General features: G+C 40.2%; 1 protein-coding gene and 1 non-coding gene across 13 annotated transcripts in view; one reads left to right on the plus strand and one right to left on the minus strand.

Moving 5' to 3' along the window:
* The window catches only part of Csnk1g1 (casein kinase 1, gamma 1), a 137,178-nt gene that overhangs the window by 14,098 nt on the left and 95,326 nt on the right, over window positions 1-27,754 (plus strand). For 9 of the 12 annotated variants that reach the window (NM_001431619.1, NM_001431621.1, NM_001431618.1 and 6 more), the window contains 1 exon segment: window positions 21,650-21,698. The gene's annotated coding sequence lies outside the window, so the exon portion shown is untranslated. 12 annotated transcript variants of the gene reach the window in all.
* On the minus strand, window positions 23,998-24,127 carry LOC120094491 (small nucleolar RNA SNORA17). The gene has a single exon (XR_015628332.1). It is a non-coding gene; the product is annotated as a small nucleolar RNA SNORA17 (small nucleolar RNA).

The following is a 27,754-nucleotide window of genomic DNA, read 5'->3' on the forward strand; positions in this document are numbered from 1 at the left end:
TTCTCTGGTGTGCTTTATAAAAAGGGACATAACACGTTGATACTGTAGTCATGGAATAGTGAAGTTCCAGTCCTAGAAACAGGGCATCATAGAATTTAATTTTTCACTAACTGTAGCATATACATATATATATATATATATATATATATATTGTTTTTTTTTATAACATTCTGAATTTAGTGTAACTTAGTTGTAATGTCATGTAATGTCCTGGAACTAGTTCTGTAGATACAGTAGTATTACTTTTGGTATAATGTGTATTTTTCTTATTTTACGTGTGTGTAAAAGCAGTACCTACATGTGTATGCATGTGTGTATGGGTGCCTCTTTATAAATGGGTTGGGGGGTGCCCCTATGCATGTGGAGGCCACAAGAAGACATCAAGTATCTTCCTCTGTCCCTCTCTACCTTACCACCTTCAGAGACAAGCTCTCACTAAACTGGAAGCTTGGTCTTTTGGCAAGGCTGTCTGACCATTGAGTTGTGAGGGTCCACCTCTCTCTGCTGTTCAGTGCTGGGCTGCAGGCAAGCACAGTTCATGCCTGGCTCCTTTTAGGAAGGTGTGTAGGATTGGAACTCACATCCTCGTGTTTTCTCAGTTACACATTCTGTGTTAACTGATCGCCCTAGCCTCACTACTTTTTCCCCATCAAACTCTTGGGTTATTTATTTGAAAATAGCATTTTAATTTAGATAGTAACATTTAACTGTTATAAACAGTAATATTCAACTCATCAAGACTTTTAAGTATTGTAAGGTGCTACAAAACTAAGACATAGTCCCTACCAAATGAGCCAGTGTTTTAAAACTTTAAAACAAAGTATAAATACTTGCATTTGCATAGAGAAATTTTAACAGTTTGGTATTTGTGAGTTTTTTATTTGTGGGGTTTTGTTATTGTTCTGTTACTGATTTCAGTGCTTTAGGTAGCCTGGTGTTGAACTCTCCATGTGCTGATTCTCCTGCCTCCATCTAGAGATGCAGGTGAAAGCAGAGGCGAGCCTCAGGTGTCTTTCTCAGCAGTCTTCCACCTGTGGTGTTTGTTTTGTTTTAATTATGTTTGTTGGTGTGAGTGTGTGCATGTGACAGCCAGGTGTTGGGTCTCTCTGGAGTTAGAGTTACAGACATTTATGAGCTAACTGATGTGAATGCTGGGAACTGAACTCAAGTCCTCTGCAAGAGTAATGTATTCTTAATCAATGAGCTATCTCTCTAGCCCCAGTTTATTTCTTATGTGTATTTATATGTGTATTTGTGTGTGTGCACATATGCTTTCAGAGGCCAGAAGAGGATGTTGGATCCCCTGCAGGAGGTGGTACAGGCAGTTGTAAGATGCTCAGTGTAGGTGCTGGGAACTGAACTGGGCTCATATACAAAATGAGTGTGAATGCTTTTCTTTTCTTTTTTTTTTTCTTTTTTCTTTTTTCTTTTTTTCGGAGCTGGGGGTGAATGCTTTTCTTAATTTACCTGAGTTAATTAAACAGAATCTCAATGTGTTTAGTCTTGGCTGGCCTGGTACTCAGAGATCTATCTGCCTCCCCTTCCTAAATGCTGGGATTAAAGGTGTGCACCACCAAGGCTGGCATTCCTTAATTTTTTTAGACTTACTTGATTTTATATGTATGAATGTTTTATCTGCATGTATGTATGTGTATCGTATGTGTACTTGGTGCCCAGGAAGGTTAGAAGAGGTAGTCAGAACCCCTAGAAATAAAAGTCATGAGCCACCAAGTGAGTGCTGGAAATTGAAGCTGGGTCCTCTGGAAGAGCAGGTATTGCTTTTAATGCCCCAGTGATCTCTTTAGCCTCAAAGGTTTGTTTCTTCATTTGAGACAGGGTCTTACTATACAGCCCTGTTGTTCTAGGACTCACTTTGTACAGCAAGTTGGCATTGAACTCAAATAGACCCACCTGCCTCTGCCTCCATATGCTGGGCTTAAAAGTGTGAGCTACCACATCCAGATTGTTTTAATTTCTTGTCTGTTTGTGGTATTGTATACATGAATGCAGATGTCCTTGTAGCCCAGAGATGTCACATTCCTTACAGATGGAATCACAGGCATCTGTCAGCTGTGCGATGTGGGTATTGATAACTGAACTCGGGTTCTCTGTTTTTAACTGATGAGCCATCATTCCCCTCTCTCACCTTTGTTTTTAGAGTCTCAGTCTGTCTGTCTGTCTGTCTGTCTGTCTCTCTCTCTCTCTCTCTCTCTCTCTCTCTCTCTCTCTCTCAACTTATCACTTCAGTAAGCTAGGTTTACTATCCAGCCAGCCCTAATAATTTATCTGCCTCTGCTTCCCCAGCACTTGATTTATAGTTGTGTGCCATCATGCCTGGCTTTTTACTTGAGTGCCTGAGATTAACTCAGGTCCTTGTGCTTCTTTACTTAGACTTTTTACACTAAACCATGTCCATAGCCTCCATCGTACTGTAATTCGTTGATCCAGGAATTTGGCTGAGGGTCATGGGACTCTCCTGGGTATATTGGATGCTTCTGCTGAGTAGCTAAATTGAGAGCAAACTTACGAGAGTGGGATTGGTTTTAAATAATGTTTCCCAAAGCAATGCTAAAATATAAATAAAACTTTGGGTTTTATTTGCTCTGTTTGTTTGTGGTGGTCCAGTCTTTCTCTTTCTCTCTCTCTCTCTCTCTCTCTCTCTCTCTCTCTCTCTCTCTCTCTGTGTGTGTGTGTGTGTGTGTAGGTAGACACATGTATATTACAGTATTCATATGTAGGTTAGAAGACAACTTTTTTTATATTATTTATTTAATGTATAATGTGAGTGCACTGTAGCTGTCTTCAGACACCAGAAGAGGGCATCAGATCCCATTACCGATGATTGTGAACCATCATGTGGTTGCTGGGAATTGAACTCAGGACCTCTGGAAGAGCAGTCGGTGTTCTTAACCGCTGAGCCATCTCTCCAGCCCCAGAAGACAACTTCTGAAAGTTACTTCTTTCCTTCCATCTTTTTGTGGGTTCTAGTGGTTGAACTCTGATAGTCAGGTTTGTGTGGCAAGCACCTTTATCTAGTAAGTGGTCTTGCTAGCTTCTACTTAGGCATTTTGTTTATTTACTCAGTGCTTTTAAGATTTTGAAATATAACTGGTACTCTGCTGTTGTTCTTATCATACTGCTGTTTTAATTTTTGCAGATTTACATAGCCCTGACTGGTCTAGAGCTCACTGTGTTGCTGTACTGGGGATGAACCCAGTGCTTCATGCATACTACAGAAGCACTCTACCAATAGAGCTAAGGTCCTAACCCCCTATTACTATCATTAGTATTGCATGTAGACTCAAAAGTCATGTTGAGGCTTTGGCAAATTCAGTATGGAGTCATACAGGATAGTTGTATTCACTGTTGAAAATTGAAGCTGTCTTCAAGGTTGTCATTTAATGTGAATACACAAGTAGCAGCTCCTTCAGCTCTCTGTGTGGATCCAAAGAGAGGTCTCTTACTAGTATAGATATTTTGTATCTAACTGATTTAATAATCTCTGCCTTTTTTAAAAAGATTTATTATATATGAGTACACTGTAGTTCTTCAGACATACCAAAAGAAGGCATCAGATCCTATTACAGATGGTTGTGAGCCACTATGTGGTTGCGGGAATTTGAACTCAGGACCCTGGAAGAACAGTCGGTACTCTTAACCACTAAGCCATCTCTCCAGCCCACTCTGCCTTTTCACATGCTGCCTTAAAGCTGTTTTACAGAAAGAACAAGGATAAGGGTAAATAACTCTTAGGTGGATAGGCCCACATCTCTGATTAGATTTGTTCTTGTTCTGTGGTCATTCTTATTTTACCAATAAAGAAATTGAGGCATATATGTTCTGATGTTCCTTTTTCTCTGGATTTGCTTCCTGTTGCTTTACTATTTAACCACGTTGTGAATCAGCATTTTCCCCCTACCTTGATCTTGTGAAACCATTATTATTTCTCTCTAAGATATGTTGAAATAATAGTCATTTACTTGTTAATGATTTCAGCCCACTTCCTTTTATTAGCACATTATAATATTGGGATTGAATTGATTTAGGTCATAAAAATATATTTGAGTAATTTTTGATAGGCCATGAAGAGTGAGATGTATGTAGCTTTAAAATAAAAACTGTTGGGCTGGAGAGATGGCTCAGTGGTTAAGAACACTTATCTGCTCTTGCAGAGGACTCAGACTCAGTTCCTAGTACCACATGTTGATGCACAATCATCTGTAACTCCAGTTCCAGGCGGTTTTATACCCTCTTTCTGACCTCTATAGGCACCAGACATACTCATAGCTTACATCCATACAGGTAGATTGTCTTAGTTAGGGTTTCCATTGCTGTAAAGAGACACCATGAACAAGGCAACTCTTATAAGGGACATTTAATTGGCGCTGGCTTACAGGTTCTGAGGTTCAGTTCATTTTCATGGCAAGAAGCATGGCAGGGCCCAGGCAGACATGGTGCTGGAGGAGTTTGGAGTTCAACCTTTTTAACCAAAGAGACAGGAGACTAGCTTGCATGCAGCTAGGAGGAGGGTCTCAAAGCCTACCCCCACAATGACACACTTCCTCCAACAAGGCCACACTTCCCAATAGTTTTAGTCCCTATGGACCAAGAATATTTAAACCACCTCATAGACATAACACGAGTACACATTTTTTAAAATCCATTTTTAAAAGGGCAAAAGAGTACTCAAATAACTGGTCAGGCACCAAGCACCTACTGCCTTAGGGCATCTTCTGGTTCCAAATGAGTCTTATTTTTTAAGAGATGTAAGTGGGGGACAAGTGTGGAGGTGAATGCCTAGAAGTAGGGAGGCTGAACTAGGAGGATTAGGAGATCAGAGACAGTCTGGGTTACTAAATGAGTTTGAAGTAACCTGACTAGCAAGACTATTGTATGCAGAGAGATATGCGTAGAACTCACAAGTCAACAAAAAGGAGCCGTAATAATAGATTGAGAAACACCAGAGGTTGACCTGCCTAAAATTAAAACCACTCCCAAAGTGTCTACGCTTGCTGCAAAAAACACAAGAGAAGAAAATTAGCCTAGCCATGAAAAGTGTTCAAAGGACTTTTGCCTTTCAACCTCAACTTTGATTAGAGGAAGAAAGAAGTTTGCCCTGAGCATTTGTAATTGGAAATGCTCTGCTCAAGATTTAGGACACTATTTGGTGCTGAAAAAAATCCTAGACTGATTTGTTTCAAGTGAATAAATCTTGGTATTGTTTCTAGGAAAAGAGAGAAGTAAATCCCAGTTCTTGATGTAATAGGTCTATAGAGTTCCTGGACAATCAGGGCTGCAAAGAAAAACCCTGTCTTGAAACAAAACAAAACAACAAAACAAAACAAAGAATGTAGTTAGCATGTGCAAGGCCCTGGCTTTTGTACTCATCACCAAAAAAAAAAAAAAAAAAAAAAAAAGGAGCAAGCAAATCAAAATACTGTAATACAGGTCGGTGGTTCTTGGGCATGCACACGGTCATGTTTTGTCATGTTTCTTTGGAGAGCTTAAAAGAATATATTTTTCAGTTCCTGAGAGCAGTGATAATTAAGAGGAACAGGGCCATAGAAGCAGAGGACTTTCTCTGTTTTTCTCCTAATTTAATGTTAGCATACAAAGCCCTATGCACTTGAAATGAAAGCACATGCTACCGCTTCCTTTAATTAGATGTAATTCTAGTTCTCTGATCAGACTTGCCTAGTTGACTCTTAAGTATGTAGTGTGCATCAGAATCCCTTAGAGAGTTTATCATAGTTGTACTTTTAAGATTTTCCAATTGAACTCTTCTTGCATGGGATCCCAAAATGTTCATTTTAAACAAATTAACCAGAAGATGCTCGTGCTCTTGGCCACTAGACCATGGTTTGAGAGTCTGTGTATTAGAGACTACACTCTCTTGACCACATCTCTTTGTAATTGCTAATTCTTTTTTCTGCAGTCTTCCCCTATCCTTTTTTGAGACATTGCCATGTAGATCAAACAGAACTCAAACTTACAGATATCTGCCTGTATCTGCCTCTTGAGTGCTGGGATTAAAAGTGTACACCACCACACCTTTAAATTTTGATATTTATTCTGCTGTGTAGCACTGGAAGAATTGGCACTCGCTATGTAGCTCAAATTGTCCTGAAATTTGTGGGCAAGTCTCCTGCCTCTGGGATTACATGCTGCTGCTGCTGCTGCTGCTGCTGCTTCTTCTTCTCCTTCTCCTTCTCCTTCTTCTCCTTCTCCTTCTCCTTCTCCTCCTTCTCCTTCTCTTTCTCCTCCTTCTCCTCCTCCTCCTTCTCCTCTCTCTCTCTCTCTCTCTCTCTCTCTCTCTCTCTCTCTCTCTCTCTCTCTCTCTCTCTCTCTCTCTGTGTGTGTGTGTGTGTGTGTGACAGACAGACAGACACATGCAGAGAGTCAAGAGTTTTGTAGCTCTGGCTGTCCTGGAACTCACTGTGTATACAGACCAGGCTAGCTTTGAACTCCCAAAGATTCACATGGTTCTGCCTCTAGAGGGCTGGGATTAAAGGTGTATACCTGTATACTACCACACCCAACATTTTCCTTTCCTTTTCTTTTGTTTAACTTCATGTAGTTTTTGATACAAAATCTCACTTTGTAGTCTAGGCTGACCTGGAAATCCAAGATCAACCTGTCTCTGTCTCTTAAATGCTGTGGTTAAAGCCGTCCTTCCTTAACTTTTCCCTTCCTCTTCTTGGCTTTGGTCTTACCATGGTATTAAAAATCTCTTATCTGTAGTTATTTATTATGTCCCTTCTTAGTTAGGGTTTTACTTCTGTGAAAAGATACTATGACCAAAGCAGCTCTTAAAAGGACAACATTTAATTGGGGCTGGTTTACAGGTTCAGAGGTTCAGTCCACTATCACCAAGGCGGGAGCATAGCAGAGTGCAGGCAAGCATGGTGCAGGAGGAGCTGAGAGTTCTATGTCTTCATCTGAAGGCCAATAGGAGAAGACTGCCTTCCAGGCAGCTAGGAGGAGTGTCTTAAAGCACACACCCACAGTGACATACTTCCTCCAACGAGGTCACAGCTAATAGTGCCACTCTCTGGGCCAAGCAAATACAATCCACCACACTCCCCAAATAACCGTGTCCTAATTATGCTAGGCATCATCATCATCTGTTTTATTCTCCAACTGCCCTCCCCTTTCTTTCCCCTTTTCCTCTACTGCCAGCCCCCATAGCTCTCCTCTTTTCTTTTATTGAATATATTGCATTAACCTCTTGATCTCCTCCTCCCACCTGCCTGTAGATTTTTTTCTTTCATAGTCCCTTCTACTTTCATGTCCTACATATACAGAATTTAAATCTAGATCCCACATGTAGGAAGAAAACCACACCATCTATATCCTTTTGATTCTGGTTTATTTCGCTTACTATAAAAATCTCCAGTTCTGGGCTGGAGAGATGGCTCAGCAGTTAAGAGCACTGACTGCTCTTGCAGAGGTCCTGAGTTCAATTCCCAGCAACCACATGGTGGCTCACAACCATCTGTAATGGGGTCTGATGCCCTCCTTCTGGTGTGTCTGAAAACAACTACAATGTACTCATATAAATAAAATAAATAATTCTTTTTTTTTTTTTTGGTTCTTTTTTTCGGAGCTGGGGACCGAACCCAGGGCCTTGCGCTTCCTAGGCAAGCACTCTACCACTGAGCTAAATCCCCAACCCAAATAAATAATCCTTAAAAAAAAAAAATCTCCAGTTCTATCCATTTTCTTTTAAATGTCGTAATTTCGACTTCTCTTTACTGCCGAATAAAATCTGTTGCATGTATACACCAAATTTTCTTTATCCATTTGTATGTTGATAGACATCTAATCTGGTTCTGTATCTCAATTTACTGTGACTAGTACAGCAGTGAGCACAAATGTTCAAGTATCTCTGGAATATGCTCACGTAGAGCTTTGGATATTTACCCAGGATGTGTGTAGCTGGATCATACAGTACTATATATATGGTGGGGTGTTTCTTGTTGTGTTTGGTTTTTTTCCTGGTGATGGTGGATGTTTTTGAGACAAGCTTTTCATAGCTTAAGTTAGTCTCAAAACTTACTGTGTAACTGAAGTTGACCTTGAACTCTTGAACTTCCTGCTTCTACTTCTAGGTGCTGAGATCACAGGTATGCATCACCACACATGGTATTTGTAGTTCTAGGGATCCAGTCAGAGCCTTGTTTATCCAGGCAAGCACTCAGTCAACTAGCTCCATCCCTAGTGGTTATGGATGTTTTCCAGTTTGTTCTATTCATACTCATCTCTTTTATTGTTTGTATTTTTATTATTAATTATGATATGTAGCCCAGACTAATCTCCTTGGTCCTCCAAATGCTGAGCAAACACTGTTCCTGGACATGCAAAAAATTTTTTTCTAATTAATTTTTTACAGTTAAATGCAGGGTGTGTGTGTGTGTGTGTGTGTGTGTGTGTGTGTGTGTGTGTGTGTATTCCCTCACATGCCACATGCATAGGAGAGAGAGAGAGAGAGAGAGAGAGAGAGAGAGAGAGAGAGAGAGCGCACTTGCATGCCAGAGAGTACTCAGAGTACCGACAGCAATCAGACAGGGCATCAGGTCCCTTAGTGCTGGAGTTTCAGGTGGTTTTGAGCTAACGCAGGTACATAGAGCCAAATTTGGGTCCTTCTTTTTTAAGAATAGTGTGTGCTCTTAACTGCTAAGCCATCTCTCCAGCTCCTGTATACATTAAGTTGCTCTTTGGGGGGTGGGGGGGCGGCGGCGCTGTGTTTGTTTGTTTGAAGTCATAGTTTCTCTGTGTAGCCCTAGTTGTCTTGGAACTCTGCTCTGTAGACCAGAATCTTTGTTAATTCTTCCATATGTATCATTAAAGAATTAAAAATAGAAACACTGTTGTGGTGGAGGAACTGAGGGAGTGATGAGAACATGGCTTTGGTGAAGTTTAAGTATCACTTATTGGATATAAGATACCAATACTTCAAATTGACAAGCCTCATAACTTAGGTCCTAAACTGAAAACACTTCTTTGGGGGCTGAAGAAAGAGAAAAGAATGTTTACTGCTCTTGCAGAGGACCCTGGTTTGATTCCTAGCACCCACATGGTGGCTCACAATTGCCTGTAACTCACAATTCCAGGGACTGCAATGTTCTTTTCAGGACATAAAGGGCATTAACTCAGACAGGTAAAGACATGCACGTTCATATAACTAACACAACACAACACACACACACACACACACACACACACACACACACACACACCCTCTTTCAAGTTCACTGAGTATGATGCTCCTAGAAAATAGCATTTTTTTTTTGAATGACTACACTTGGCTTCCCTTTATTTTTTTATTTTAAAAAAGTGGAATTCCACTAAGAATTTCTATACAGTGATACAGTGTTCGAACAGCTCGCTTCTCTGACTCCAGTTAAAGCTTTATATTTTAAAATGTCTACAAGACATGTGCTTACATGAGTATTAAGTGTCACACTAACCCACATGTGCGGCAACTTTAGCAGCATTATTGCACAATGACCCCAGGTAACACTGCACATTCTCTCTGTTTCCTATGTCATAAAGTGCTAGATATAAATGGGAGAGGAAGGGCAATCACTAACACAAATTCTCCAGATCTTTCTACACAAGCGTAGGGATGTGTGCCAGTCAGTGCTGGGTCAGATGCAGTGTGATTAGCCCAACAGGCTTCCATTAAAAAGAATCAAATCAAATAAACAGCTTTGGTTATTCTACCAAAATGTTACCGTTCCATGCATGATCAGTGCTGAACACATGTAAGTCTTAGTGTCTGGACATTTTAACTTTTAAAAGGCAATTAAAATAATTGGAAAGTAACCTTGCAGAAATTAATATCCAGTGTAGAAAAGGTGTAAAAACTGACTAGACACATCCTTGTGATTTTTAGCTAAGAAAGTAGCATTCTTGTCTGGCCTGATCTTATCTGTAATCCCACTTGAGAAGTGGAAGGAAGAGAATCAGGAGTTCAAGGTCATCCCTAGGTAGAGGCCAGCATGTACTATATGAGATCCAGCTTTAAAGGAACAAAAACAAAAAGAAAAAAAAATAGTATCCTTTTGTTGTACCTTAAGCTCATGGTTTTGTTTTTATGCTCCTTTTTCTTAAAGATTTATTTATGTGCTCTTTTTGCTTATATACCTTTCTGTAAATACCTACAAGCAAGAGGGCATCAGATCCCATTATAGATGATTGTGAGCCACCATGTGGTTGCTGGGAATTTAACTCAGAATTGAGCCATCTCTCTGGCCCTTGTTTTTTGCTATTTGTTTTGTTTTGTGTTTTGTTTTGTTTTTGTTTTGTTTTGTTTTGTTTTGTTTTGTTTTGTTTTGTTTTGTTTTGTTTTTGAGGCAGGTTTCTCTAGGAGCCTTGGCTGTCCAGGAACTCACTCTGTAGATCAAGCTCGCCTCAAACTCACAGAGATCTGCCTGCCTGAGTGGTGGGATCAGAGGTTCGCCACCATCCTCTTAATCTCATGTTTAAGCAGTGTATATAATCTAAAAATAAACATAAATTTCCTGGTTTTCTGTTATTATACTAAAATTTTGAATGTTTGTAGGTCAGTATAAAATGTGTTTTATCAGAAACTTTTACTTATTTACTTTTTTTAGACAGGATCTCAATGTATAGTCCTGGATATCTTGAAACTCATTATGTAAACCAGGCTAACCTAGAATTCATAGAGATCTGTGTCTGCCTCTGGAGTGCTGGGATTAAAGACAGTGGATGGCACACCCAGCTAGAAATTATTTTTTTTTTAAAGATTTATTCATTTATTATATATAAGTACACTGTAGCTGTCTTCAGATACACCAGAAGAGGGCATCGGATCTCTTTACAGATGGTTGTGAGCCACCATGTGGTTGCTGGGAATTGAACTCATGACCTCTGGAAGAGCAGTCGGGTGCTCTTAACCGCTGAGCCATCTCTCCAGCCCGAAATTATTTTTATTATATGTCAATTAATAAAGGTATAAGTTGATTAAACAACTTTAAAAAAATTAAATATAGAGCACATACTTGTAATCTGAGGCACTTTGAAATCTGAAGCAGGTGGATTATGAGTTTAAGGCTACTTAATGAGACCCTGTCTCATAAGAAGAAAGAAGGAAATTAACCAGAAGGTTGGGAATGTGACTCAGTGAGTGATACACAACTGCATAACATATCAGAAACCCTGAATTTGATCCTCAGTGCTAAACATAAACAACAAAGCATTAAAATAAGCCTTAGAAAGTTTTTTGTTGCTTATAAGCAATGTGAAAGTATTTATTGGAAAATAATAAGGATTAAACAGATGATAACCACATTCTCCTATGCAAAGATTATAATTAAAATATCAGCATATTGGCTATAATGCCATAAACAAAATCAATACACTCAAGCATTTCATTCATATTTTTACTTTATGTCTATGATACTGTCCCCATCTCTTTCTTTCTCTTTTCTTTTTTTTTTTTTTTTGGGTTCTTTTTTTTTTTCTTTCTCTTTTCTACTCAGTCTTTTATCCTTCTTTCTTTCTCTTTCCCATCTCTTTCCTACTCAGTCTTTTTATCCTTCTTTCTTTCTCTTTGCTGGCTCCTTCTCTTACCCTTTCTCTGTGGTAAACTTTAAGGAACCAGATAGCTTCCCCTAGACTGTCATGAATGGACTAAAGCTAACCATTCTTTGCAGCATTATCTTTGAGAAATGAGATCATTTTAATGACTATGTCAAAGATATTTCTTAAACTGAGCATGGTAGTGACATTGTAATTCTAGTTTCTTGGGAGATTGAAGCAGGAGCCCTTGAAAGCAGGAGCTCAGAACCAGCCTAAGCAACATAGTGAGACTCCAGCTCCTTAAAAAAAAGTTTGCATTTGTTTTGCATGTATGTATGCATGAGTGTTCATCATAGCCCACATGTGGACATTGAAGGATAACTTGACAATGTCTGGGAGTTCCATCTCTCCTTCTGTCTTGTGGGTTCTGGGGATTGAGCTCAGATCATGTACTAATCAAGGCAAAGAACAGCTAAGCATCTTGTTCTAGTAGCTCTGATCTGATAGAGAGGAGAAAGTCTCTAATGTTTCCAACTTTGAAACAACCTTCCATATTAGCTGCTTTTTCCTTTCAAAATAATTTTTAAAACTTAAGTTTCTTTATGTATGTGTGCATGTATAGGCTTGCAAATCTGGAGGTCAGGGGGCAGTTTGTGGGAGTCATTTCTTTCCTTCCACCATGTGGGTTCCATGGTTTAAATTCTCATTGTCAGAGTTAGATGAACACCTTCTACCTGCTAATGCTTCTTGCCAGCCACAGTGGTAAAGAGTTCTGTTCAGGATGAGCAAGGCCATGGATTCCATCGTCAGCATTGAAAAGAAAACAAATTTTAGGTACATATGCACACCTTTCCTTTTGCTGCCCTTACCTTAACCACAGTAAAACTGCCAGATGTGATGGGCATGCTCTTAATCCCAACACTGAGGTGGTAGAGGTAGGCAGATCTCTGTGAGTTGGAGGCCATACTGTTCTATATAGCAAGTTCTATTGCAGCCAAGAGTAAAACTAAACATAATTAAATCACAGGAAAACTAGCAAAATTGAGACACAGAGGTTCTCATTCGTAAGGAAAGGATTGAAACTGTGATACACATAGTGTGACACACATGCTGTAAGCAGAATCCTTAGGATCCACCATATTTGAGTTTTAGGGGGTTTTATTTTCCAGCCATTTCTTAACCATATTCTGTCAGACAACTACATCTCTAAACTTAGGATATAGATTAAATCCTAAGGTTTATAGTAAGTAATTCAAGGTAGTTATAATTATGGAGCTTTCAAACCTGTTATTTAGAGTAGCCATGGGTTTGGGTTGGAGGGGATCTTAATGGAGTGTGCTTGCTCAGCATGTTTGAGGCCTTCTGTGGGTTCCATCTCAAGAACTACCCAGAAGCAAAATCAACAATAACAAAACAACTATATAACACTAAAGTAGTTACAAATCCAATTCTCTACAATTTTAATTTGTTATAAAATTAAATTTACTTCTTATAATGCTAGGGCTTGCATAAGTCACTAAGTACAAGAATTGTGAGGCGTTAACTTCCTGAAAGAATTTTTATGGAATAATCTGGGTATTGTTGCATAGTCAGCAATAAATCCTAAGGATCAGTTGAAGAAATTGGGTGAGGTTCATTTATAATTTTAGACCAGAAGATTACGTGGTCTTAAGGCATCCATACACTTCTCTTCTTGCAAGTTTTGATGATGAATAGTATTGTATAGTGAGGCTGTTGGGCATGCTGTCAGATGCCCCCTTTCCCACTGCTATCCAGCTTTCTGATCTTAAGCATCTTGGCTTTCTTATCTGTGACAAGAGGATGACAGTGGCTTGTACAAGGATTTGATAAGTATCATATAAACATTTAAGTATAATGACAGATAAGGATCAATGTGTATGTGTGTTTATATAAAAATACATATTTTACTGATTTTTTTTTGAGATACGGTCTTACATAACCCAGGTTGGCCTCAAAACTCAATAATGTATCTAAATATAATTGACTTTTAACTATTTCTTTTGCCTCCACTTCCAAGTGCTAGGATTATAGGATTGTACCTCTTCTAGCTTTGGTTTTGAGTTTTTGAGATAAGATATTACTATGTAGCCCACAGACTCACTATCCTCCTCCTTCCTACAGAGATTATAGTCATGTACCACCAAGCCTAAGATATTTTAGATGTTGGCATGCCAAAATGTAATAGATATCTTTATAAAAATTAATTTTTTAATTATATCCTATGATGTGAATACAGAGAATAAAATCTGGGAAAAGGTAGGCTTTGTTGGGGTTTTTGCTTATTTGTTTTTGGTTTTAAACAGGGTATCACTGTGTAGCCCTGGCAGATCTGGAACTCACTGTGTAGACCAAGCTGGCCTCAAATTCACAGAGATCCACCTGCCTCAGCCTCCCAAGTGCTGGGATCAAAGGCATGTGCCACTATGCCTAGGTGTGCAGGCTTCGCTTTAAGTAATCTAAACAAAATTTATATACCTTTATCACTTTCATATAAGCTATAAAGTTTAAAAGAGCAAATCATGGCAGTTTATAGGAAAAAATAAACCAAATATAACTTCATTCAAAGCAGGCAGGTAAAATTACATATGTTTAATAGAGTCAGTGATCAATAAATAATTATTTGAGACGATCAGATATTAAATAAAAAGTAGTAGTGCTATTAAAATTAGTTGTAGCTCTTGAAGAGTTGTGCTTCAGGTGACTGACAGGCACCACGAGCTAAACAGTGAGGATGTGTGTACTCAAGACGAAAGCTAGAGCAGGGTCAAAGCAGATGCGACAGAAAGTAAAAGAACTGACTTTAACAACTTTCTTTGAATGTATTAAGTAAGAATTTTTTTATACCTGGAAACCTTAAAAGGGCATGGCTGCTAATGCATCTAATTCCCCACAAATAGGATGTGGAGGCATGACAACCAAAAATGATGGCTGTACTTGGATCCATAGTTTTAGGCCAGCCAGCCAGCCTGGGCTATAAATATCTTTATAGTGGGGTCAGAGAGAGGAATAAACAAACAAACAGCTTATCTTGGACCTTTGGGAGGAAAACAAAAAAAACAAAAGGACTTCCTGACTAGTTTATGCATAGGAAGGAAAAAAGCATATAACAGTATTCATGTTAAATTAAGCTTCTATACTGCATGAAAGATTTTAAAAACGTAGATAGGAATTTCAGAAGACAATATATTTACTCAGGTTTTAGGTCTAGAAAGTATGATAAAGTGGCACAGAAGGTCAAATTAGAGTGTAGTCTGCATTCCTGGGAGACTTGTTTCTCTCTTGGATTGTCACAATTTTGTGGGAAACTCAGAAAAAGACTTCAGGCCTTGTATTCAAGGTCATTATAACAACTTTTCTCCTTGATTCCAGCAGCTGCAGCTTAATGATGCAGCTAATGATGTGGTTGTTTTATGATTTTAAGACTTTTCTATTACTACCTTAGTTTTGAAATATCTCACAGTGTAGCCCAGGCTAGTCTTGAACTTTGTCTTGTTTCCCCAGCAGAGTTTATAGTTGCGTGCTACCATGTCCAGCTAGAGTGTTAGATCCAAGAGCTTTTAACTGGAAATTGCAGTGTTAGTGTCCTTAACATACCTAGGGCAGTATCAGAAGCCAGTGTATTCACACCTAACGGATGTGATACAGCCTTTCCCCTTTGGTACAAAACCATGTGTTGGTCATACAAATGTTTCCACTATCTCAATGTGAAATAAATTTATTTCTGCTTGTTTCCTTGGTATAATACATTAAATTATTCTTGGTTTGGTTTTAAAATTTGAGAAGTAGAAATTTTTCTTTGCAGCCCGCCTGTCCTGGAACTCCTTCTATAGACCAGGCTAGCCTTAAACTCATAGAGCTCCACCTGCCTCTGCCTCCTGAGTGCAGGGATTAAAGTCATGTCCCACCACTGCCTGGGTAATAAATTCGTTAAAAAGAAAAATGTTGCTCTTAAAGTCAAAACTAGCCTGGTGGTGTTGGTGCATGCCTTTAATAATAATAGCACTTAGGAGACTGAGGAAGGAACTTGAAACCTTGGGCCAGCCTAGGAACACAGTGAGATCTAGTATCAAAAGAAGAAAATCACCAAAAATGAGACTCACAAAACTTATCTTCTTTAAAATAAAAAGTGTCTTGTTGCCCTTATTTGATTTAAAAAACAAACAAACAAACAAACAAACAAACAACAAACAGGATCCCATATAGTCCAGACTGATCTGGAACTTGTTATGTAGCCAAAGATGACCGAGAGCTCCTGATCCATCCAAAGGCTAGATTACAGTCCATGCTACCACTCCCTGCTCAGAAGTACCTTGTTCACCTAAATTATAATATTTTTGACAGAGAAATTCAGAAAAGTATGATTAGTACTGTTAACCATTTAAATTTAATATTAATTTTTTTCTTTTTTTCCGGAGCTGAGGACCAAACCTAAGGCCTTGCACTTGCTAGGCAAGTGCTCTACCACTGGGCTAAATCCCCTGAGCCACAGAGTGATTTCCAAGACAACCTGGGCTGCAGAGAAATCCTGTCCCAAAAACAAACAAGCAAACAAAACAAAAAGAAAAGAAAAGAAAAGAAAAGAAAAGAAAACTTCTATAAGTTACTTTTTGTGTATATTTACATGTGAATGCACCCATGCTTGTATGGGTGTCTTTGCCTACATATGTAGGGGGCCAGGAAAGGCAGGCTTCAGTTTATTGTCTTGCTGCCTTTTGACAGCTGTTATAACCTTTTTACAGCTGTTTATAACCACACAGCAAAAGCCTCTAATTTCAAAAGCTGCTCAACTAGTTTTGCAAAGAAAAGAAATATGCCATATTTATTTCTAATGGTCTTAAGACTTTATTAGTTCAAAGATATCTATAATTTTACATAATCAAATATGACAGAATTTTACAGTTTTGCAGAACAATTGAACCTGAATGCACCTGTATCTATGCAAAGTAAATAGTTCTCCAGGAACGGTGATTTTAAAGATACGGGTTATGCCCATTGGCCCTCTAGCCTTTCTTTTCCTTTCCCTCTTTCTCCCTTTCTCTCTCTCTCTCTCTCTCTCTCTCTCTCTCTCTCTCTCTCCCTCCCTCCCTCCCTCCCTCCCTCCCTCCCTCCCTCTCTCTCTCTCTCTCTCTCTCTCTCTCTCTCTCTTTCTTTCTTTCTTTCTTTCTTTCTTTCTTTGAGACAGGGTCTGGCTGTCCTAGAACTACTTCAGTACACCAGGCTGGCATTGACCTTACCTGATTCATAACTTTTTTTTAAAAAGATTTATTTATTTATTCCATATAAGTGTACTGTCACTGTCTTCAGACACACCAGAAGAGGGCATCAGATGGTTGTGAGCCACTATGTGGTTGCTGGGAATTGCTGATTCATAACTCTTAAAATAATAGATTAACTAATAATAGCTCTAAAGTAAAACTAGCAAAGAAAATCTCATTGGAGCATGAAAATCAGATTACAGCTCCAACTTTATGCCACAAGTTTCAAGATATCTTTATGCTGCAGTAGAATTTAGGAAAAAATTATTTGCAATTATTCTTTCCAGGGGTTCCATACACTGCTGTCAGGATCTTACACAATTTGACAAGCCTTACAAATGTATCACAGGAAGAATATTTTGTACTTGATATATCCGTTATATTGCAGCCACAACCACAGAGTCATTAAGGAAACTAATTATTTATTAATATTAACTTACAATTTTTGTTTTTGCCACAGCATCTCACTATGTAGCTGGCTGACCTGGAGCTTGCTATGTAGACCCGGTGGGCCTCAGACTCACAGATGTGTAAGCACTGGGGTCAAGAGTATATGCTACTATGTCCAGCTGCAAATTTGCTTATATAAGTACATATTTTTCCTCCTCTTTGTTAAAAATCTCCCAGTATGTAATGTGGATAAGATTTAAAGGAGAGGAGGTACTATTGGTTTTACAAACAAAATCTAAAACTTTCTATTTATCAAAGACAACTCAGGAGCCAGATGCTGATGTGAAAGCCTGCTAGCTCAGGGGGGTGGAGAAAGCACTCAGCTGACCGACCTTCCAGCTCCACCAGCATCCCAGAGTGAAAAAGCCTCTTCCCATTCTCCACTGTCTTAATTCCCTTCACCTCAGTGCCCCTCCCTTCTACTTCTTTATGTTTACTCCCTTTCAATTGGTTGCCTGCTCATCTCTTGACCTATCATTGACTTTATTGTCCTTTCATTGACTTTATTTAGCTCTTGTTTACAGAAAGCTCTTGGGTTAAAGGTATATGTTAAGGTGGAGCCACAGCACAACTACTCTTTACAGCAAACAGAAAACTCTTGGATAAAAGGTGTATGCTAGGGCTGGTTTTTCCAGCTCACAATTTGGGGTTCACAGTGTGATGAGATATCTTGCAACAAGGTCCAAAGGTGTTAAGTGCTTAAGAGTACTTGTTGCCCTTCTAAAGGAGACCTGAGTTTGTTTTTCAGCACTCACAAGGTGGTTCACTACTGTCTCTAACTTTAGTTCTAGGAGATCCAACACCCTCTTCTGGCCTCTGCAAGTACCAGGCACACACATGGCACATAACCACACACATAGCTGCAACATTCATTCAAATAAAATAGAAATAAATACTTTTTAAAGTCAAGAGAAAGGAAGAGCACTGACATCAAATCTTTCCCAGCATAAGCTCAAGATGAATAAAACAAGTAGAAAGGCTGATGAGACTATTTATTTAACCAGTCAAATAAACTCAAGAGCTGGCTATGGTAGTACACACCTATATTCTCAGTACTTTGGAGGCTCAGGCAGGAGGATTGCTGTGTGTTTGAGGCCAGCCTGCATGACATAGTAAGTCTTTGTCTCCAAAAGGGTAAAGCAGCAATGCGTGGTAACCCACGTCTTTTTTTTATTATTATTATTATTAACTTGAGTATTTCTTATTTACATTTCGAGTGTTATTCCCTTTCCCGGTTTCCGGGCCAACATCCCCCATCCCTTCCCCCTCCCCTTCTTTATGGGTGTTCCCCTCTCCATCCTCCCCCTATTGCCGCCCTCCACCCAACAATCACGTTCACTGGGGGTTCAGTCTTAGCAGGACCCAGGGCTTCCCCTTACACTGGTGATCTTACTAGGATATTCATTGCTACCTATGAGGTCAGAGTCCAGGGTCAGTCCATGTATAGTCTTTAGGTAGTGGCTTAGTCCCTAGAAGCTCTGGTTGCTTGGCATTGTTGTTCATATGGGGTCTCGAGCCCCTTCAAGCTCTTCCAGTTCTTTCTCTAATTCCTTCAACGGGTGTCCTGTTCTCAGTTCAGTGGTTTGCTGCTGGCATTCGCCCCTGTATTTGCTGTATTCTGGCTGTGTCTCTCAGGAGAGATCTACATCCAGTTCCTGTCAGCCTGCACTTCTTTGCTTCATCCATCTTGTCTAATTGGGTGGCTGTATATGTATGGGCCACATGTGGGGCAGGCTCTGAATGGGTGTTCCTTCTGTGTGTGTTTTAATCTTTGCCTCTCTATTCCCTGCCAAGGGTATTCTTGTTCCCCTTTTAAAGAAGGAGTGAAGCATTCACATTTTGATCATCTGTCTTGAGTTTCATGTGTTCTAGGCATCTAGGGTAATTCAAGCACTTGGGCTAATATCCACTTATCAATGAGTGCATACCATGTGTGTTTTTCTGTGATTGGGTTACCTCACTCAGGATGATATTTTCCAGTTCCAACCATTTGCCTATGAATTTCATAAAGTCATTGTTTTTGATAGCTGAGTAATAATCCATTGTGTAGATGTACCACATTTTCTGTATCCATTCCTCTGTTGAAAGGCATCTGGGTTCTTTCCAGCTTCTGGCTATTCTAAATAAGGCTGCTATGAACATAGTGGAGCACGTGTCTTTTTTATATGTTGGGGCATCTTTTGGGTATATGCCCAAGAGAGGTATAGCTGGATCCTCAGGCAGTTCAATGTCCAATTTTCTGAGGAACCTCCAGACTGATTTCCAGAATGGTTGTACCAGTCTGCAGTCCCACCAACAATGGAGGAGTGTTCCTCTTTCTCCACATCCTCGCCAGCATTTGTTGTCACTTGAGTTTTTGATCTTAGCCATTCTCACTGGTGTGAGGTGAAATCTCAGGGTTGTTTTGATTTGCATTTCCCTTATGACTAAAGATGTTGAACATTTCTTTAGGTGTTTGTCAGCCATTCGGCATTCCTCAGCTGTGAATTCTTTGTTTAGCTCTGAGCCCCATTTTTTAATAGGGTTATTTGTCTCCCTGCGGTCTAACTTCTTGAGTTCTTTGTATATTTTGGATATAAGGCCTCTATCTGTTGTAAGATTGGTAAAGATCTTTTCCCAATCTGTTGGTTGCCGTTTTGTCCTAACCACAGTGTCCTTTGCAGTTTTATGAGATCCCATTTGTCGATTCTTGATCTTAGAGCATAAGCCATTGGTGTTTTGTTCAGGAAATTTTCTCCAGTGCCCATGTGTTTGAGATGCTGCCCTAGTTTTTCTTCTATTAGTTTGAGTGTATCTGGTTTGATGTGGAGGTCCTTGATCCACTTGGACTTAAGCTTTGTACAGGGTGATAAGCATGGATCGATCTGCATTCTTCTACATGTTGACCTCCAGTTGAACCAGCACCATTTGTTGAAAATGCTATCTTTTTTCCATTGGATGGTTTTGGCTCCTTTGTCAAAAATCAAGTGCCCATAGGTGTGTGGGTTCATTTCTGGGTCTTCAATTCTGTTCCATTGGTCTATCTGTCTGTCTCTATACCAATACCATGCAGTTTTTATCACTATTGCTCTGTAATACTGCTTGAGTTCAGGGATAGTGATTCCCCCAGAAGTCCTTTTATTGTTGAGGATAGTTTTAGCTATCCTGGTAACCCACATCTTTAATCCTAGCACTTGGGAGTCTACAGAGGCCAGCCTGGTCTACAAATAGAGTTCTAAGATAGCCAAGGATATAGAGAATATTCTGGATACCCTCATCCCCAACCTCTAAAAAAAGAAGAAGAAAAAAGAAAAGCCTCAAGTGTGGGGGATGTAGCTTAGTGGTATAGTGCCAGATTAGCATGCATAAAAGTTGTTGTTCAGTATTCTCTTCAGGGTCTTTAGAAAAAAAAAATTGTAGGGCTGATAAAATGGCTCAGCAGGTAAAAGCACCCAATCCTGGTAACCTCAGTTTAATACTCCAAGCAATATAAAGTAAATGGAGAGAACCAACTTCATGAAGTTGTTCTGTGACCCCTCCACACATACATACCATGGGATGATGTCCCACATACATCATGTATACATATGTAAAGATAATACATTTCAAATTATTTATTTATTTTGTATATGAGTACACTGTAGCTGTCTTCAGACACACCAGAAGAGGGCATCGGATCCCATTACAGATGGCTATCAGCCACCATGTGGTTGCTGGGATTTGAACTCAGGACCTCTGGAAGAGCAGTCGGTGCTCTTAACCACTGAGCCATTTCTCCAGCCCCCGATAATACATTTCAAAGGCTTCAATAAAAGCCATGTGTACTAATTGTGAACTAAGGAATAGTATACTTGAAATCTACTCTTGAATGTTCTCCATAATAGGGTACCATTATTATTTGTTGCTTTGAGGGGAAGGAGCATTTTGGGGACTCATGAAACCTAGATTGGACTCCCAGCTCACTGTCTCACGAGGATAACTGAACTTCTGGTCTTCCTACCATCATGTACCAAGTGCTGGTATTATAGATGTATTCCACCACACCCACTTTTTATTCAGTTTGTGGAGCTGAACCCAGGGTCTCAAGTATGCTGGAAAAACACTCTACCTATTCAGCTACTACACCCTCTACTTTTGTGTTTATATAGATGGATCATATAGTATGTGAAATGTTCTTCAACAAATCAATTTTTTAAGCTAGAAATATGATCTCATAGAAATTTTGCCATAAAGGAGTCTATTTTAAGTATACTACTCAAAATAATGGGGCATGTTGAATGTGGGATACAGAGGCAACTAAGTTGCCCAAGGGGTGGGGGGAGGATTAGATTGTCCAGCAAAACCTTTGTGAATGTGCTTTAAAGTCACTCTGTATGTATTTGTTTTTGTTGTTTCAGGAGGACAGGTGTGAGGCCAGTACACCTTTGACTCAATGGGGCTTAATTGGTAAGTGAGTGGGAAGAGTCCTTTGTTAGTGTAGCAGAAGGAAGAGAAAGCTCAAGTTTGGAATCATCTGGCTAGATTGAACTGTCTAATGCAGTAATAACCATATGTTCTTTGTTCCCGGTGTCCTCTATAGAAAGCAATAATTACTCTTTTGGAGAGCAGGCGTATTAAGGTTGAACCTACTCAAGGGGTGGTACAGTGCCTAGAGCCAATCATTTTTAAAAAATCTAAGTGCTTCTTACAAGTTAATATCCCTTTAAGTATAAATGTCATTCCCCTGCTTAAATGACCTCTTATTGCTGTCAGTGACCTTTAAAAAATATTGAATAATGGACTCCTGCTAACTTCATGGTGATTATGATGCCTTATCTTGCTGGTCTCGGTTTACCAAAAGCCTTTGATCTGTAGACTGATGTTGCCTGTATCTGGATACTCTGTCTCTAGCTCTTGATGAGGTTCCTGTCCTTCATGATGCTATTAAAAATGGTGATTTAGTCCGGCTGAACAGAAGCCTTAGCATCCTCTTTCTGACGGGATCAGACCCAGGACTTTATGCATGCTAGGCAGGCCCTCTGTCACTGAGCTGGAGTAGTTATAGCATCTGTCTGAAATTCATCCTTCAGTCTTAAATTCATTATTTCAGCAACACTTGTTTAATTTACACAAGAATCCCAATGTTTGTTGTTCTTTTATTTTCGTGATCATTTGTGGTGTTCTTTCTATAGTTTTTTTCTTTTTAGCCTTTTATTAGTTGCTTGTGAATTTCACATCATGTACCCCAATCCCACTCATCTACCCCTCCTCTTGTCCCCACCCTCCACCTGTGCAACCTCTCCCCAGCAGAGAAAAAAATCCCACTGTGGAAACTAGTGTGTCACAGTATGTCCCACAGAATATCCTTTTGTCCACTCTTCTTTGCTAGTAAATCTTTGGCAATGACTCATTGGTCTGATATGAGGTCTCTGACTTATGCTACAATACTGGAACCTCACTGGATCTCCTGTTGAATAAATTGTTGTTGCCCTGTGTCATGGAGTTTCTAGTTTTGGATCTGTAGAACTAGACCTTTCAAGTGTACTTCAGCAGTTCATCGATAGGATAGGATTGATAGGATAGATGTTGGGGTTAGCCTATTAAAAGCCCTAGATCTGGGCCTGAGAGGTATCAGCCTGCTAGCTCTTCCGCTGTCTCTCATGCCCTCTGGCCCAGCTCACCAGCAACCCTTTGTTGTTTGTTTGTTTTTTTTGTTTGTTTTTTTCCCCCGGAGCTGGGGACCGAACGCAGGGCCTTGCGCTTCCTAGGCAAGCACTCTACCACTGAGCTAAATCCCCAGCCCCACCAGCAACCCTTTCAACACAAGCTAGCTGTACCAGTGTTGTCCAGGTGAGGTGCAAGGCCTTCTGTCCAGAGTGCTGGAGCAGGGCCAGCTCTCCTGCTCCTGTGACTTCAGGGCCAGGTCTCCTACCTGTCAGCTATGGTGAAGGCAAAGCAGAGAGGAAGGGATATCTCTCTCACCCATGTCATCCCATGGCAGACAAGTGGTGGGGCCAGCTCACAAACAACCTGTCACCAGAGTCAGCTCTACTGTACTGCCTAGGCAGGTTGCAGGGCACACTCTGGTAAGTGCTGGAGCAGATGAGGAATGAGGCCATTTCATGTTCTCATGATCCCAGGGCCAGGTCTCCCACCTGCTGCAGGTGGTGAGGGCTGAGGAGGATGGTATCTGTCCCTCGGCCACACCACTGCACAGGAAACAGGTAGTAAGTAGGACTGGCTTGCCAGCAACTCTTGCAATATGTGGGGCCTACCTTCCTGAGTACTGCAGCTACAGCTGCCCAGGGGTGGGGTCAGCTTCCTGCTCGATGCCCTTAAGGCCAGCTCTCCCACTATGCCCAAGTGAGGGGTGGGACCAGTTCTACACAAGTTTTAGACATCAGCATGTCTCAGGATGACAACCCAGACCAGGGATGTCTGCCTGGCCTTTGGTGGTAACATGACCCCTACTTGTGCAGGGTCACAGATGCAGACATGGCCCATGGTGGCAGCACTGATTATGCACAGCCCTTGATCACTATGCTCAAGTCTCCAGGTCTGCCTCTCTTTATTCTCACATTCTTTCTATGTGTCTCTCTCTCATTTCTCCACCACTTACTTACTTGTTTCTCTTAGTTGGGCCCCGGGTCTCTGAGTGGCTGGGATCATAATGGCCTGTTCATCCATTATGTCAACAGGCAGGGTCTGCCTACCAGGCCTGTATGACAACAAACTGGTGGTTATCTCAGGTCACTTTTTTTCAGAGAGTGTTAGGCTACTACTAATTCAGATGTTCGCAGGTCAGAACAGAGTGTAGACATAGCCTCTCTCCTCTCTGCCACCTGCTGATGCACATGTGACACAGCAGCCACCCCTGCACCACCTCTAAGGGCTTCTTCTATATTCTAAGCTCTAGAACCAGAACAACATAAATGTTGAGTTCACTGTTACACTAACATTGATGATCCCAGTTTTAGGTACAGAGAAGGTACTTTGTAAATATTCGTTAGTTTAATTAATTTAATTGACTAGGACTGAAGAGATGACTCAGCATTAAAGAGCACAAACTGCTTCTTCAGAGGACTTGAGTTCAGTTCCCAGCACCCATATAAGTAAGGCACGTACCTGTAACTTCTCCTTCAGGGAACCTGACACCCTTTTTGGCCTCCAAGACAACTGAATGTGTGCGCATGGGCAACCTCCCACACAGAGTCCCTTCCCCTTCCCTTTCTCCTTCCCCTTCCGCGTCCCCTTCCCTCCCTTCCTTCCTTCCTTCCTTTCTTTCCTTTTTTGTTTTTCAGAACAGGATTTCTCCTTGTAACCCTGGCTGCCCTAGAACTCGTTCTATAGACCAGGCTGGCCTCAAATCTCACAAAGATCCACCTGCTCTGCCTCCTGTGTGACGGGAATAGAGGTGTGACATACATTCTTACCCACAATTTAAAAAATGTTTTTAAACAAAAAGTATGTTTTGTCATTTTCTTTTTGGTGTTTAGAAATATCACAGTCCTTGAGTAAATGCTGCTCATCTGTAGAAGTCACATGAGAAAATGGAATGCATGTGTGTGCAGTGGTTTTTTTCTAAAAACAGTTCTTTAACTCCTGTAATGCCAGCCTGGGTTATATAGTTCTAGGTCAGCTTGAGTTAGACTAAGAGATTGTCACAAAAATCAGAACAAAACAAACAAACAAGGAGAGCTTGCTCAGTGGTTTTAAATGGTAAGATCTATATTCTGAAGAAATGAGACATCTCTAAGACAGGGTAAAGCATGGCAGATAATGATGAATGCCTGTAGCTCAGAACTCTGGAAGCTGAGACAGGAAGATTACAAGTGTGAGGGCAACATGGGCTACTGTAAGATTCCTGTCTCAAAATAACCCTCCCCACCCATAATAATCAAGGAGTTTCCAAAGGAGAATAATGAGGAACAAGCATTAGGAAGAAAATCAGGAGGAAGTGACAGCAGGGGTTAAAGGAAAAGATGAAAGCCATTGTGCCTAGAGAGGAGGAGGAGACAGATTTCCTAGCATGTGAGGCCTAGGACTTACATTCTAGCATAAAATCTCCAAAAAGATAAGGGTTAAAAAGTGTAATTGGTTTAGCTTCAAATACATGTGACTTACTATGACAAAAGAAAGATTTAATTGGTTTGAGGAGGTGAAATTTAAAATACATTTATTTATTGTTGAAGACTGTGAAAATAAAAGCAGAACACTTAATGTGTTTGTGTAAGGCTTGTGGGAGAGAAGAGGGTAGGCAGGAAATGATGACCAGGAGATGGCTATTATAGCATGTCATTGTAATGGAGAGGAGGATGGTAGTTACAGTGTGAGGGTGTTCAGTGAAGCTTATTAAGTAATTTGCCTCAGGCTCTTCGTTGAGATGAGAAGGTAAAAATAGTTTTATAGACCTCTTCTGCTAGTTCAATAGTAAATAATTGGGGAAATCTCATCTTACAATTTTTGAGTTGTCTATATCTCTGTGTGTGAGGTACATCTGTGTGGGACACATGTGAATGTATGTTTGTATGTATTTCTCTATGTTAGGAGGCCTGAGTCTGGCATCACAAGTCTCCCTTGATTGCTGTCCTCTATATCCATACTCACACAAACACAGTATGCCTTTTTAAAATTGCTTTTGTTAAAAACAAAAAACAAACAAACAGAAAACTCATCTTAGGTAGGCCTGTGAACGCAGCTCAGTGGTAGAATGCTTGACTAACATGCACAACACCCTGGATTCAAACAAAGTTGGAGATTTCATGAGTTATTTTGAATTTCTATTAAGTAGAGTATTGGTGAGATAAACCAAACAAATCAAAAAAATGGAATAGATGCCCATAAATACATTGATATAAATATAGACACATTGGTTTTTCACAAAAGAGCATAGGTAATTCTAGGAAAACCACATATATTCATGAGTCTCATATGTGTGTAGGCACATACGTATAAACACACGCACTTTCTAGATGTAGGTGTATACTTTTCTCACAGTTTAACTCAAGCAGGGGTAGTGTTTCATGCCTTTAATCGCAGCACTTGGGAGGCAGAGATAGGCAGAGATCTCTGTAAGTTCGAGGCCAGCCCTGTTTACAGAGTGAGTTCCAGGACAGCCAGTGCTACACTGAGAGCAGTTTAAGAGCATGGTGAATTTCTTTTCTGAGGACGTGTGGTTCCCAGCAACATGACAGTTGGCTCACCACTGAAACTCTAGCTCCAGGGCATCCCAATACCCTCTCCTGGCTTCCACAGATATCTTCCTTGAATGTACACACATACACAGTTATGCACATACACATAATGTCCATTTTTGGCCTTTGTGGGAGCCTACACACATTCACATAAATAATAAAGTGAAAAACAAAGAAACATTTGGGTGGTACTGTTTCTTTTTTGCACAAATTCCTGTTGATGTCATCGTTTTCATTGTCCTCGCTCCTTACTACTCATCAGCCTATTTACATTTGTCCACATTTCTCCCTTTGAAAGAAGATATAGCTCAAAGATAAAGAGGGCTTGCTGTGTAATCCTAACTAGAATTCAGTTCCCAGAGATGGTTTAATGGTTAAGAGCACTGACTGCCCTTCCAGAGGTCCTGAGTTCAATTCCCAGCAACCACATGGTGGCTCACAACCATCTGTAATGGGATCTGATGCCCTCTTCTGGTGTGTCTGAAGACAGCTACAGTGTACTTACATATAATAAATAAATAAATCTTTATTTTAAAAAAAAGTCAGTATTTCTGCAAATGTCTGCAACTTGCTTCTGAATTATCTGACTCCCTCTTCTGGCTTTAGCCTTGCACAGACATGTGCAAGAACATACTACTTTAGCAATGAAAACTTGTATATTGGGCTGGAGAGATACAGCTCAGGGTCTAGAGCTCTTGTTGCTGTTCCAGTGTGTGTTCCCAGATTGTGTGCTATAGATTCATCTGAAGCCCCAGTTCATGTTCATATTCATTCATTCATTCATTCATTCATTCATTCATTCTCTCTTTCTCTCTCTGTCTCTCTCTCTCTCTCTCTCTGTGTGTGTGTGTGTGTGTGTGTGTGTGTGTGTGTGTGTGTGTGTGTGTGTGTGTGTAGAGGACAGAGATCAATGATCAATGTTGAGTGATTTTTTTTTTCTATTGGCCTTCACCAAATTTGGGGGATGGGTCCTGCACTGAACTTGGAGCTCACCAACTCAACTAGACTATGGGCCTCATCATTTAATTAATAACCACCTCTAACTCCAGTTCTAGAGAATCAACATTCTCTTCTGGCTTCATCTGTGCATGCACACACACATATACAGTAAACAGAAAGTAAATTCTAAGATGAGGAGACCATTGTGCTAGGTGGTGGTGGTGGTGTATGCCTCTAATCCAAGTACTCGGGAGGCAGAGACAGGCAGATGTCTGTGAGTTAAAGACCAGCCAGGTCTGCAAAGTGAATTTCAGGACAAGCAGAGCTATACAAAGAAACCCTGTCTCAAACAAAACAAGCAAAAAATATATAGGCCAAAATTAAGCTTGA

This window comes from Rattus norvegicus, chromosome 8 (genome assembly GCF_021556685.1).
Source record: "Rattus norvegicus strain SHRSP/BbbUtx chromosome 8, alternate assembly SHRSP_T2T, whole genome shotgun sequence".
In the NCBI taxonomy this organism is placed as follows: Eukaryota; Metazoa; Chordata; class Mammalia; order Rodentia; family Muridae; genus Rattus; species Rattus norvegicus.